Below are 9,965 nucleotides of genomic sequence, written 5' to 3'. Positions count from 1 at the left end.
CAGACTACAGATTCATAAAAACATAGTTTCTGATTTGTGAAACTTTTATTGTATTTGTGAAAACGCGATAAAGGCACATTTCACTGTTTTTTTCTCATCCAGACCACATTACACCAGGTCTAGGTCGAGAACTACTGCACCTAGACTCTTCAAATCTGGACTGAATTATTCTACACAGACTACAGATTCATAAAAACATAGTTTCTGATTTGTGAAACTTTTATTGTATTTGTGAAAACGTGATAAAGGCACATTTCACTGTTTTTTTCTCATCCAGACCACATGACACCAGGTCTAGGGTCGAGAACCACTGCACCTAGACTCTTCAAATCTGGACTGAGTTATTCTAAAGAGACTGTAGATTCAGAAAAACATAGTCTCTGATTTGTGAAACTTTTATTCTATTTGTGAAAACGCGATAAAGGCACATTTCACTGTTTTTTTCTCATCCAGACCACATGACACCAGGTCTAGGTCGAGAACCACTGCACCTAGACTCTTCAAATCTGGACTGAATTATTCCACGCATACTGTAGATTCATAAAAAACATAGTCTCTGATTTGTGAAACTTTTATTCTATTTGTGAAAACGCGATAAAGGCACATTTCAGTGTATTTTTCTCATCCAGACCACATTACACCAGGTCTACGTCGAGAACCACTGCACCTAGACTCTTCAAATCTGGACTGAATTATTCTACACAGACTACAGATTCATAAAAACATAGTTTCTGATTTGTGAAACTTTTATTCTATTTGTGAAAATGCGATAAAGGCACATTTCACTGTTTTTTTCTCATCCAGACCACATTACACCAGGTCTCGGTCGAGAACCACTGCACCTAGACTCTTCAAATCTGGACTGAATTATTCTACACAGACTACAGATTCATAAAAACATAGTTTCTGATTTGTGAAACTTTTATTGTATTTGTGAAAACGCGATAAAGGCACATTTCACTGTTTTTTTCTCATCCAGACCACATTACACCAGGTCTAGGTCGAGAACCACTGCACCTAGACTCTTCAAATCTGGACTGAATTATTCTACACAGACTACAGATTCATAAAAACATAGTCTCTGATTTGTGAAACTTTTACTCTATTTGTGAAAATCCGATAAAGGCACTTTTTGCAGTTTTTTCAGCATATAGACCACACTACACCAGGTCTAGGTAACCACTACACTTACACTCCTCAAAGGCTATTTTTTCTCTGTTGAGTGTAAGGTTGCTAGCCCTTTTTTTCCTGTTCCTTTCCTGCAACATTTAAGGTTTTCCATTATCTTACTGTGTCTGCCTTACTGTTTTCTTTATTCTACTTCGTAAGTGCTGAGCCCGCCGACGGGCTTCGCTAGTGGCACTCCCCTTGGCGCAGCCAATCAACTGAGACAGCAAAAGTTCGACGCACCAATCCCCGCCGCCCGATGGCGCAGCTCCACGCCCCCCGAGGGTTTACCCCGAGCTGGAGGCAGCCATTCTCCCTTCTTCTGTATCGGCATCACTTCAGACTTTCAGAAGCCACAGGTTTCTTCGGATTAAGACGGATGGACCGGCCTGTGACCAGTCGCCATCGGGTGTCGGGCTTATCATCCTGCTCATCGAGCAAGATCTTCACGAGCGCTACTTTGCCTGCCTCGGCTGACAGCATCACTGCCAGTGGCCTTCCTGCCTGCCTGCCGCGCTCTGCCGCTTGAGGTAACCCAGCAGAGAGCAGCCTTTATGGGCGCTGTCTCACCGGCTCCCGCGCATGCAGCAGCAGCAGCGGCATCCCCGTGTGTAAGGAGTCCACGCAACGCGACGGTACCTTCTCCAACTTCTCTAGACCGTCGTGAGAGGGGTTAGTTTGCCCTACTCATGATGTGTTGTTGCAGTACTCCTGCCTGAGACCCCTGCGAGCCTGTGGAGCACCTCGCGGGGCTCTTCACCTCCACCGCTCAACGCACTGGCTTCGCGCTTCTGCCTCCGAGCTGGCGCAGCATGACTTAGCTCTCGGGCTAGCAACCCAGTCAAAGACTCGGTCCAGGACTGCGGTGCTGTGTCCCGCCATGCCACCGTTCCAGGCCTACGGGCGGCGTGTCTGGGATGCCCCGCTCACCGCCAAGAGGACGGTGAGGGTTGTGTTACATCGCTAAGGAGCAGCTATCCTCCCCTCTTCCCGCGCTTGTATGACTAAGCATACCAAGCTCGGCGGGGCTCTTTCCCTCCCTTCTCTCGCTACGTGATATCGCAGAGAATGGCGAGCGGAGTGGGCGCAAAGCAGCCCGGACACACGGCGCTATCACCGGCTCTTACTCCACGCGCTCGCCGCGCTGCTGCCGTGTAAGCGGGACGCAGCAGCGAGCTTGGCCACTGGCTCTCCCGCCGAGCGTGATGCACAAATGGAGCGCTGTCGAGGTCCTGCACGGTGCCTCGCAACGCTCCAAACTACTTTCCGCTGGCTCCCGCCTGTGTTAAGCACAGCGAGGCGTCAGAGCGGTGGAGCCACGCCGGCCGGGTCCCCGCTGATGAGCGCCCCGCCCCGGTAGCATCACCGTGGTCGGCGGCCCGAGAAATTTCGGGACCACACCGCTGGGTTCGTCCCCAACAAACGCGGCCCCGAAGCAGCTGCCCGAGCTCTTTCATGGGACACCCCCTCAACAGCCCTTTTCGCCGGGGTCCCCGTCGTCCCCCGAGGCCGGGAGGATGGGTGGGCTGTCCCCTCAGGCCGTGGTACAGCCACTCACGCTCCGCTTCAGACGTGGCGTGCTATGTTGGGACCGCTTTCTCCCTGGTTGTCCAGGACGCTGAGAAGCGGCTATGCCCTGCAGTTCGCCTGTCGCCCGCCTCTCTTCAATGGGATTCTTCTTAGGCGGCTCGCATGCCCTGCGGGGGCGGCCGCTCTCGAAGCAGAAGTGTCCCCGCTCCTCCGCCGAGGTGCAGTTATGGAGCTGAGCGCGGAGGACGCGCACTCGGGTTTTTATTCCCCCTACTTCTTGGTTCCCAAGAAGAGCGGAGGCATGACACCCATTCTGGATCTGCAGGTCCTAAACACTCACATAGCCACCAGGAGGTTCCGTATACTGATGGTCAAACACTTCCTGGAGAGCTCCTGCAGTTCTTGGTGAACCGGGACAAGAGCATGCTCACCCCAGTTCAGCACACAGCTTACTTGGGTTTGGAGCTGGACATGCTCTCTATGAGGACCCGCCTCTCTGCGGACAGGCGAGCCTCCCTCCTCTCAGCCCTGAGGTCTGCAGTGACCACACCTCTGGTCAGGGTCCGTTTGGTCAGGACCGTCCTGGGTTTTTAATGGCCGCGGCCCACCCAGTGGTACCTGGGTGGGCCTTCAACACATGCGCAGGCTGCAACGGCGGTGTGCATGCCTCCACTGCTTGGGGAAGCGGGACGGATGCAGAAAGGTCTCGATCCCTCCCGGGGCACGTCAGGATCTCCTTTTCTGGATGGATCCTGCTGTCCTATGCAAGGAGTCCCCCTGGGCTGCGTATTGCATCACGTCGAGGTGTTCACGGATGCATCTCTCGCAGGATGGGGAGGCACCCTAGACCACCACGTGGTGGGGGGTGCCTGGGATTCCATGGAGTTCCTCCAGGCCCTGCTGGACGGCTGCCGCGCTGCATCCACACTGCAGTGTTTGCGTTGGCCATTACAGCAGGTTACGGCGGCTTCGGCCGCTTCTCTGCATGCAGTCACCCGTTGGTGAAGCATTTTCTGCGCGGCTACGGCCACCCCCCCAGGCATGTGGTCTCCCCGTGGGATCTCCACATTGTGCTGAAGGGTCTTAAGGGGCTCCCTTGAGCCTTTGGAGCAGGCGGAGGACCGCTTTCTCTCCTTGAAGGCCGCCATCTTGCGCCTTGTCGGTCCACCCATCCTGCATGGTGTTCAGCCAGGATGGGGGACTCGTGCATCTCTGGCCTAACCCGGCCTTTCATCCCAAGGTGGTCACTTCGGACTTCCGGTCGCGAGTGATCCGGGTCAGAACGCTTGGCTCCCTGCCTGGCTCGTCTGAGAACGACCCACGGCTGTGGCTGCTGTGCCCGGTTAGGGCCCTGCGTCTTTATGTCCAGCGCACAGCTGGCTTTCACACCATGGACCAGCTGTTTGTGAGGTTTGGTGCCCTCTCAGCTGACCTCTCAGCGTCTCATCCACTGGGTGGGGAGCACTACTGCAGCTGCTTGTGAGGCACAGAATGTCTCGCTGCCAGCAGTGATTCGTGCTCATTCCACACAACGTGTGGCTGCCTCTGCATCCCTGTGCAGAGGTGTCACAGTGGGTGACATCTGCCACGCTGCCTCCTGGGCCTCTGCGTCCACTTTTGTGCGTTCATATCTGTTGAATGTGTGTACAGGCTCTGTGACCATGTCGGGTTCCGCGAGAATGCGAGTTCGGTCGCTTAACCGTTTCGGTCCTTTAGCCTTCCCGCCACGGACCAGGACTTTCCCCATCTGCCGCTTGGTTTTTGCCACGGTCTGCGGATGTTGTTGCAGTGGCGGCGCTTAGCGGGAACAGGAGTTCTGCCGCTTGCCGTATTGGATTCTCGAGCCGGCTGCCGCTTCCCTTGTGTGGGTCACGGACCAGGGGTTCCCCGCCTGCCGCTGTGGCTTGCCCCGGCCATCGTGTGTGTCTGTCGCTGTGGCGATGCTTGTTCACGTCGTGGGTGGCGCTTTGGCGCATGGATGCTCGCCTCGTTCTTTGGGAGTTCTGCGGCCGTTCTGAACGTACAGTTTGTTTACTTCCGTCTTGTGCACCAATCCCGTCAGCAGGCCAGCTGGAGGTACATTCATTGACCTACGGCCATCGCCTGGGTGTGTGCCACTAGCGAAGCCCGTAGGCGGGCTAAGCACTTATGAAGTAGAATTAGAAGTTACGGGATGTAACTCCAGTTCTACGAGTAAGTGCGTGCCCGCCTACCTGCTGGCCCAGCTGTCTGCTTCCCTTACTTGGCTGATTCAGAAAAAGGGAGAATGGCTGCCTCCAGCTCGGGGTAAACCCTCGGGGGGCGTGGAGCTGCGCCATCGGGCGGCGGGGATTGGTGCGTCGAACTTTTGCTGTCTCAGTTGATTGGCTGCGCCAAGGGGAGTGCCACTAGCGAAGCCCGTCGGCGGGCTCAGCACTTACGAAGTAGAATAAAGAAAACAGTAAGGCAGACACAGTAAGATAATGGAAAACCTTAAATGTTGCAGGAAAGGAACAGGAAAAAAAGGGCTAGCAACCTTACACTCAACAGAGAAAAAATAGCCTTTGAGGAGTGTAAGTGTAGTGGTTCTCGACCTAGACCTGGTGTAGTGTGGTCTATATGCTGAAAAAACTGCAAAAAGTGCCTTTATCGGATTTTCACAAATAGAGTAAAAGTTTCACAAATCAGAGACTATGTTTTTATGAATCTGTAGTCTGTGTAGAACAATTCAGTCCAGATTTGAAGAGTCTAGGTGCAGTGGTTCTCGACCTAGACCTGGTGTAATGTGGTCTGGATGAGAAAAAAACAGTGAAATGTGACTTTATCGCGTTTTCACAAATACAATAAAAGTTTCACAAATCAGAAACTATGTTTTTATGAATCTGTAGTCTGTGTAGAATAATTCAGTCCAGATTTGAAGAGTCTAGGTGCAGTGGTTCTCGACCTAGACCTGGTGTAATGTGGTCTGGATGAGAAAAAAACAGTGAAATGTGCCTTTATCGCGTTTTCACAAATACAATAAAAGTTTCACAAATCAGAAACTATGTTTTTATGAATCTGTAGTCTGTGTAGAATAATTCAGTCCAGATTTGAAGAGTCTAGGTGCAGTGGTTCTCGACCTAGACCTGGTGTAATGTGGACTTGATGAGAAAAAAACAGTGAAATGTGCCTTTATCGCGTTTTCACAAATACAATAAAAGTTTCACAAATCAGAAACTATGTTTTTATGAATCTGTAGTCTGAGTAGAATAATTCAGTCCAGATTTGAAGAGTCTAGGTGCAGTGGTTCTCGACCTAGACCTGGTGTTATGTGGTCTGGATGAGAAAAATACACTGAAATGTGCCTTTATCGGATTTTCACAAATAGAATAAAAGTTTCACAAATCAGAAACTATGTTTTTATGAATCTACCGTCTCTTTAGAATAACTCGGTCCAGATTTGAAGAGTCTAGGTGCAGTGGTTTTCAATCTGGACCTGGTGTAATAAGGAGTGGTTATACAGCAAAAACGGTTAAATTTCCCCTCAAATGTTTTCACAAATACAATAGTTCTTGTGAGGCATAGTTAATGTCTTACCCAAATGTCTAAAATGTTTACACATCAAGAAGTGTCGAAAAAAACAGGTAATCAGTGGATAAACTGTCACACTGCACGTTCATTTCATTTCCCCTTAACTTTTCCCTTAAGTGCCGAATCGGAAGCTGGCGAATCGGAAGCCAACTTCAGCGTCGTAGACAATCTCTGAAATGTTTGCTGCCAGGCCCCCAATTGGGGGGCGCTCGGGCTTAATTATAGTACCTGGGAAAAAAAACTTAAACTTAGAAGATGTCAGTCAGAGGATAATCTGACCGAATTAAAGGAAATGATCCCATCAATATTAACTTCACTCCCATCTGTTGGCCCAGTGGACAGCAGTATTCGCATTATCATTAGCAGCAGTATCAGCCCCACTCAGGTTGATTTAGTCGTAGATGAAGTGGCAGCTTCACTCTGCTCCACACTTGACTCAGTTGCTCCCCAGAAGTTAATCACATTAACCCACAGGAGAATAGCTCCATGGTACAACAAACAACTGCAAACATTAAAAAGATCAGCTCGAAAACTAGAGAGGAAATGGCATCTAACCCAACTAGAAGTATTTCGTACTGCCTGGCAAGACAGTCTGTTAACTTATAAAAAAAACTTTACGTAAAACTCGAACTGCCTACTATTCATCCTTAATAGAAGAAAACCAGAACAACCCCTGGTTCCTCTTTAATACCATAGCCAGGCTGACATCAAGTCACAGCTCTGTTGAGCCTCAGATCCCCTCAGCCTTAAGCAGCAATGACTTTGTAAACTTCTTTAATGACAAAATCATAACTATTAGAGAAAAAATCGAAAGCACTCTCCCCAAAGTGGTCACAGACCGATCAACCACATCCTCAGATTTGTCAGTAGAACCTGACTCACAACTACTTAGTTTCCATCCTATTGAACTCTGAGTTATCCTCAATTGTGGCCTCAACTAAACCTGCAACTTGCACTGGGGCCCGACCGATATGGCTTTTTTGAGGCCAATGCCGATTCCGATATTTGACAGAAAAAAAATCCGATATCCGATATATCGGCCGAAAAATTTACAAATTATTTAATGAATAAAATAACTTCTGTTTTGGTCCCTAAACACTTACAACAACAAAAATATGAATTGTAGGCAGAATATTTTACTGTTTTACACCACTTTGTCCTTTAGTATTTGTTTAACTTTACAACAGAGGGATTTTCAAGTACAAAACATGTTGTCTTTGACAGACTTGCATTTTGAATATATAATGATCACAAATAGTTTGCAACTAATATTACTGCCTAACAACACACACAGTGAGATGCTGTTACAGCCAGTCACGTTGTAGTAGTTTCTACCAAAGTAAAACTAAGAGTGTCACGACATCATGAAGGTTCCTGTACACAGACAGTAATGGTCATCATCATTAACCCCTCCCCCCACTGAATAGACCCACCAGGAATCTGCAGAGAAAAAGTTTAGATTCCGCATTAAAATCCAGCGAAGGTCCGTGAATCCGCGGACAGACGTGATTTCCGCAAAAAATTCTGCGATCACGGAATCACGGATTCCTGGAGGATCTAACTGAATGACAAACAATATAACATATAGATAGACTAACACCGACCGCCTGAAATGCGCGGGGGTAGAAACGAGCGCTTCCGCCAGCACAAACTCCGACACTCCGTCGGTTAATCATTCAGGAAAAAACACTCATTTACACTACTGAATGACTACATGTGGACAACTTCACAGCGGCAAGAATGAACCAACATCATTGAGTGTCCTGAAAAGCGCTATATAAAACCAATGCATTATTATTATTATTCATTATCATCCTCTCAGATGAGGAAGGCTGGCACCGCACGGCATGACACGACACCGCATGGAAAAGCGCACAGATCACAGCTGACAGGGAACACGCACACTGCTGGGTGGATGGTACTCACGTTTGTCGTTTACTGGGAAAACGGGGCATCAACAATAAACATGCACATCCGCTAGGTAAGGCAAAAGTAATGTTTGCAATGCTTCCTGGTTGTAGCTTAGCTTAGCTTTCTCAGCTCAGCTAAGAAAACAGCAGTGAGGACTAAGGAGGATAAGAATGGAGTCAGAGCTCCCTCTGGTGGACAAACGGTGCAAGGACATTATTCTGCATGACTCCCGACACTTCATTCACCATTTACTGTTTTATGAGAAATTAAGAGTATATCGGCGTTCTATCGGCAAAAACCCGGCCGATGATGAATATTTTGAAAAAGGCTCATATCGACCGATAATATCGGCCAGCTGATGAATCGGTTGGGCCCTAACTTGCACATTAGCTCCAATCCCAACAAGACTGCTTAAAGACATTTTCCCCCTGATCAGTACATCAATATTAGATCAGATCAACTTATCTTTAGCGACAGGCTATGTTCCACAGGCCTTTAAGGTTGCTGTGATTAAATCTCTCCTCAAAAAGCCCACCCTTGATCCAGGTGTTCTAATAAGTTACAGACCAATATCCAACCTTCCCTTTATTTCTGAAATCCTAGAGAAAGCTGTTGCGAGTCAGCTTTGCGACCATTTATATAACAATGACCTATTTGAGTCTTTTCAATCAGGTTTCAGAGCTCATCTGGTAAAAGTCACTAATGATCTTCTCACAGCCTCAGACAGAGGACTGGTCTCTGTTCTGGTCCTGTTAGATCTCAGTGCTGCATTCGACACTGACTACGTTTACATGCAGCTAAAATTCAGGTTCAGGTCAATATCTGGGTTTCTGAAACAATTAGGAAAACCCCATTTACATGCTTTAACAGACAGAGTTACCCTGTTTACAAGTCAGCGCATTCAATCGGGATATCCCTTTCCAAACCACGGCGCACGTCATGCTGTTCTCAAAACAAAACAGCTCTGACCGGAGTGGCTTTATGTTGCCAGATTGGGTGGGGTTTCCGCCAAAGCAAGCTTCTTTTTTGAACACGTTGGATGGGTTGATTAAATGATTATGTGTTTATGACGTGTTTTCGTATCATACAAATACGGTTTTAACGTGCATTTTCAATCGAGATGGAGGTTTGGGCTGCTTTCTACGAGTTTCAGATGTTTTTGCGGGCTCGATCGACAGATCTGGCAACCTCCTTCACTGGTCTGCAGAGGCAGACAGTGCTGCGGTGACTCCGTTCTGGAGACGGAACGCCGACAGAACGGTTGTTCTGTTGTTCATGATTTTTCTGCAGGCCGTACAAGTCGCCAACATTCAGAAGGAAGCATGTGCGACATGCGCGCTCAGAATAACAGTTTGTATCGTTCGTCACGGAAGCCTCACACGAACAAAAGTGTGGTGAGTTTCGTGCCTACTCGTTGCTGGACTCAAAAGACCATGAGTCATTGCGGATGGGAGCATGCGCATAGCCAAAAACAATGTCCCTTAACTCGATATCTGTTTACACGGCGGCACTTTCGAGTTTGAAAAGAAGTAACCCAGCGGTCTTTATCGGGGTTTACAGATCTCGAAAATGAGCTTTTCCGGGTTTTGGCGGGTGTTTACATGGCCACGCGCTACTGGGTTATTGCCAACATTCGAGTTTGAAAAGGGTTTGAAAAGAGTTATTGGCTGCATGTAAACGTACTGACTGTTGATCATGATATTTTACTACAGAAACTAGAATATACTATTGGGATAAAAGGTTCAGCATTAAACTGGTTTCAATCATATTTAACAGACAGGTTCCACTTTGTTAATGTTAATGACAAT

This window comes from Salarias fasciatus, unplaced genomic scaffold (assembly GCF_902148845.1).
Source record: "Salarias fasciatus unplaced genomic scaffold, fSalaFa1.1, whole genome shotgun sequence".
NCBI classification, from domain to species: Eukaryota; Metazoa; Chordata; class Actinopteri; order Blenniiformes; family Blenniidae; genus Salarias; species Salarias fasciatus.
This window is presented reverse-complemented; position numbering follows the sequence as displayed.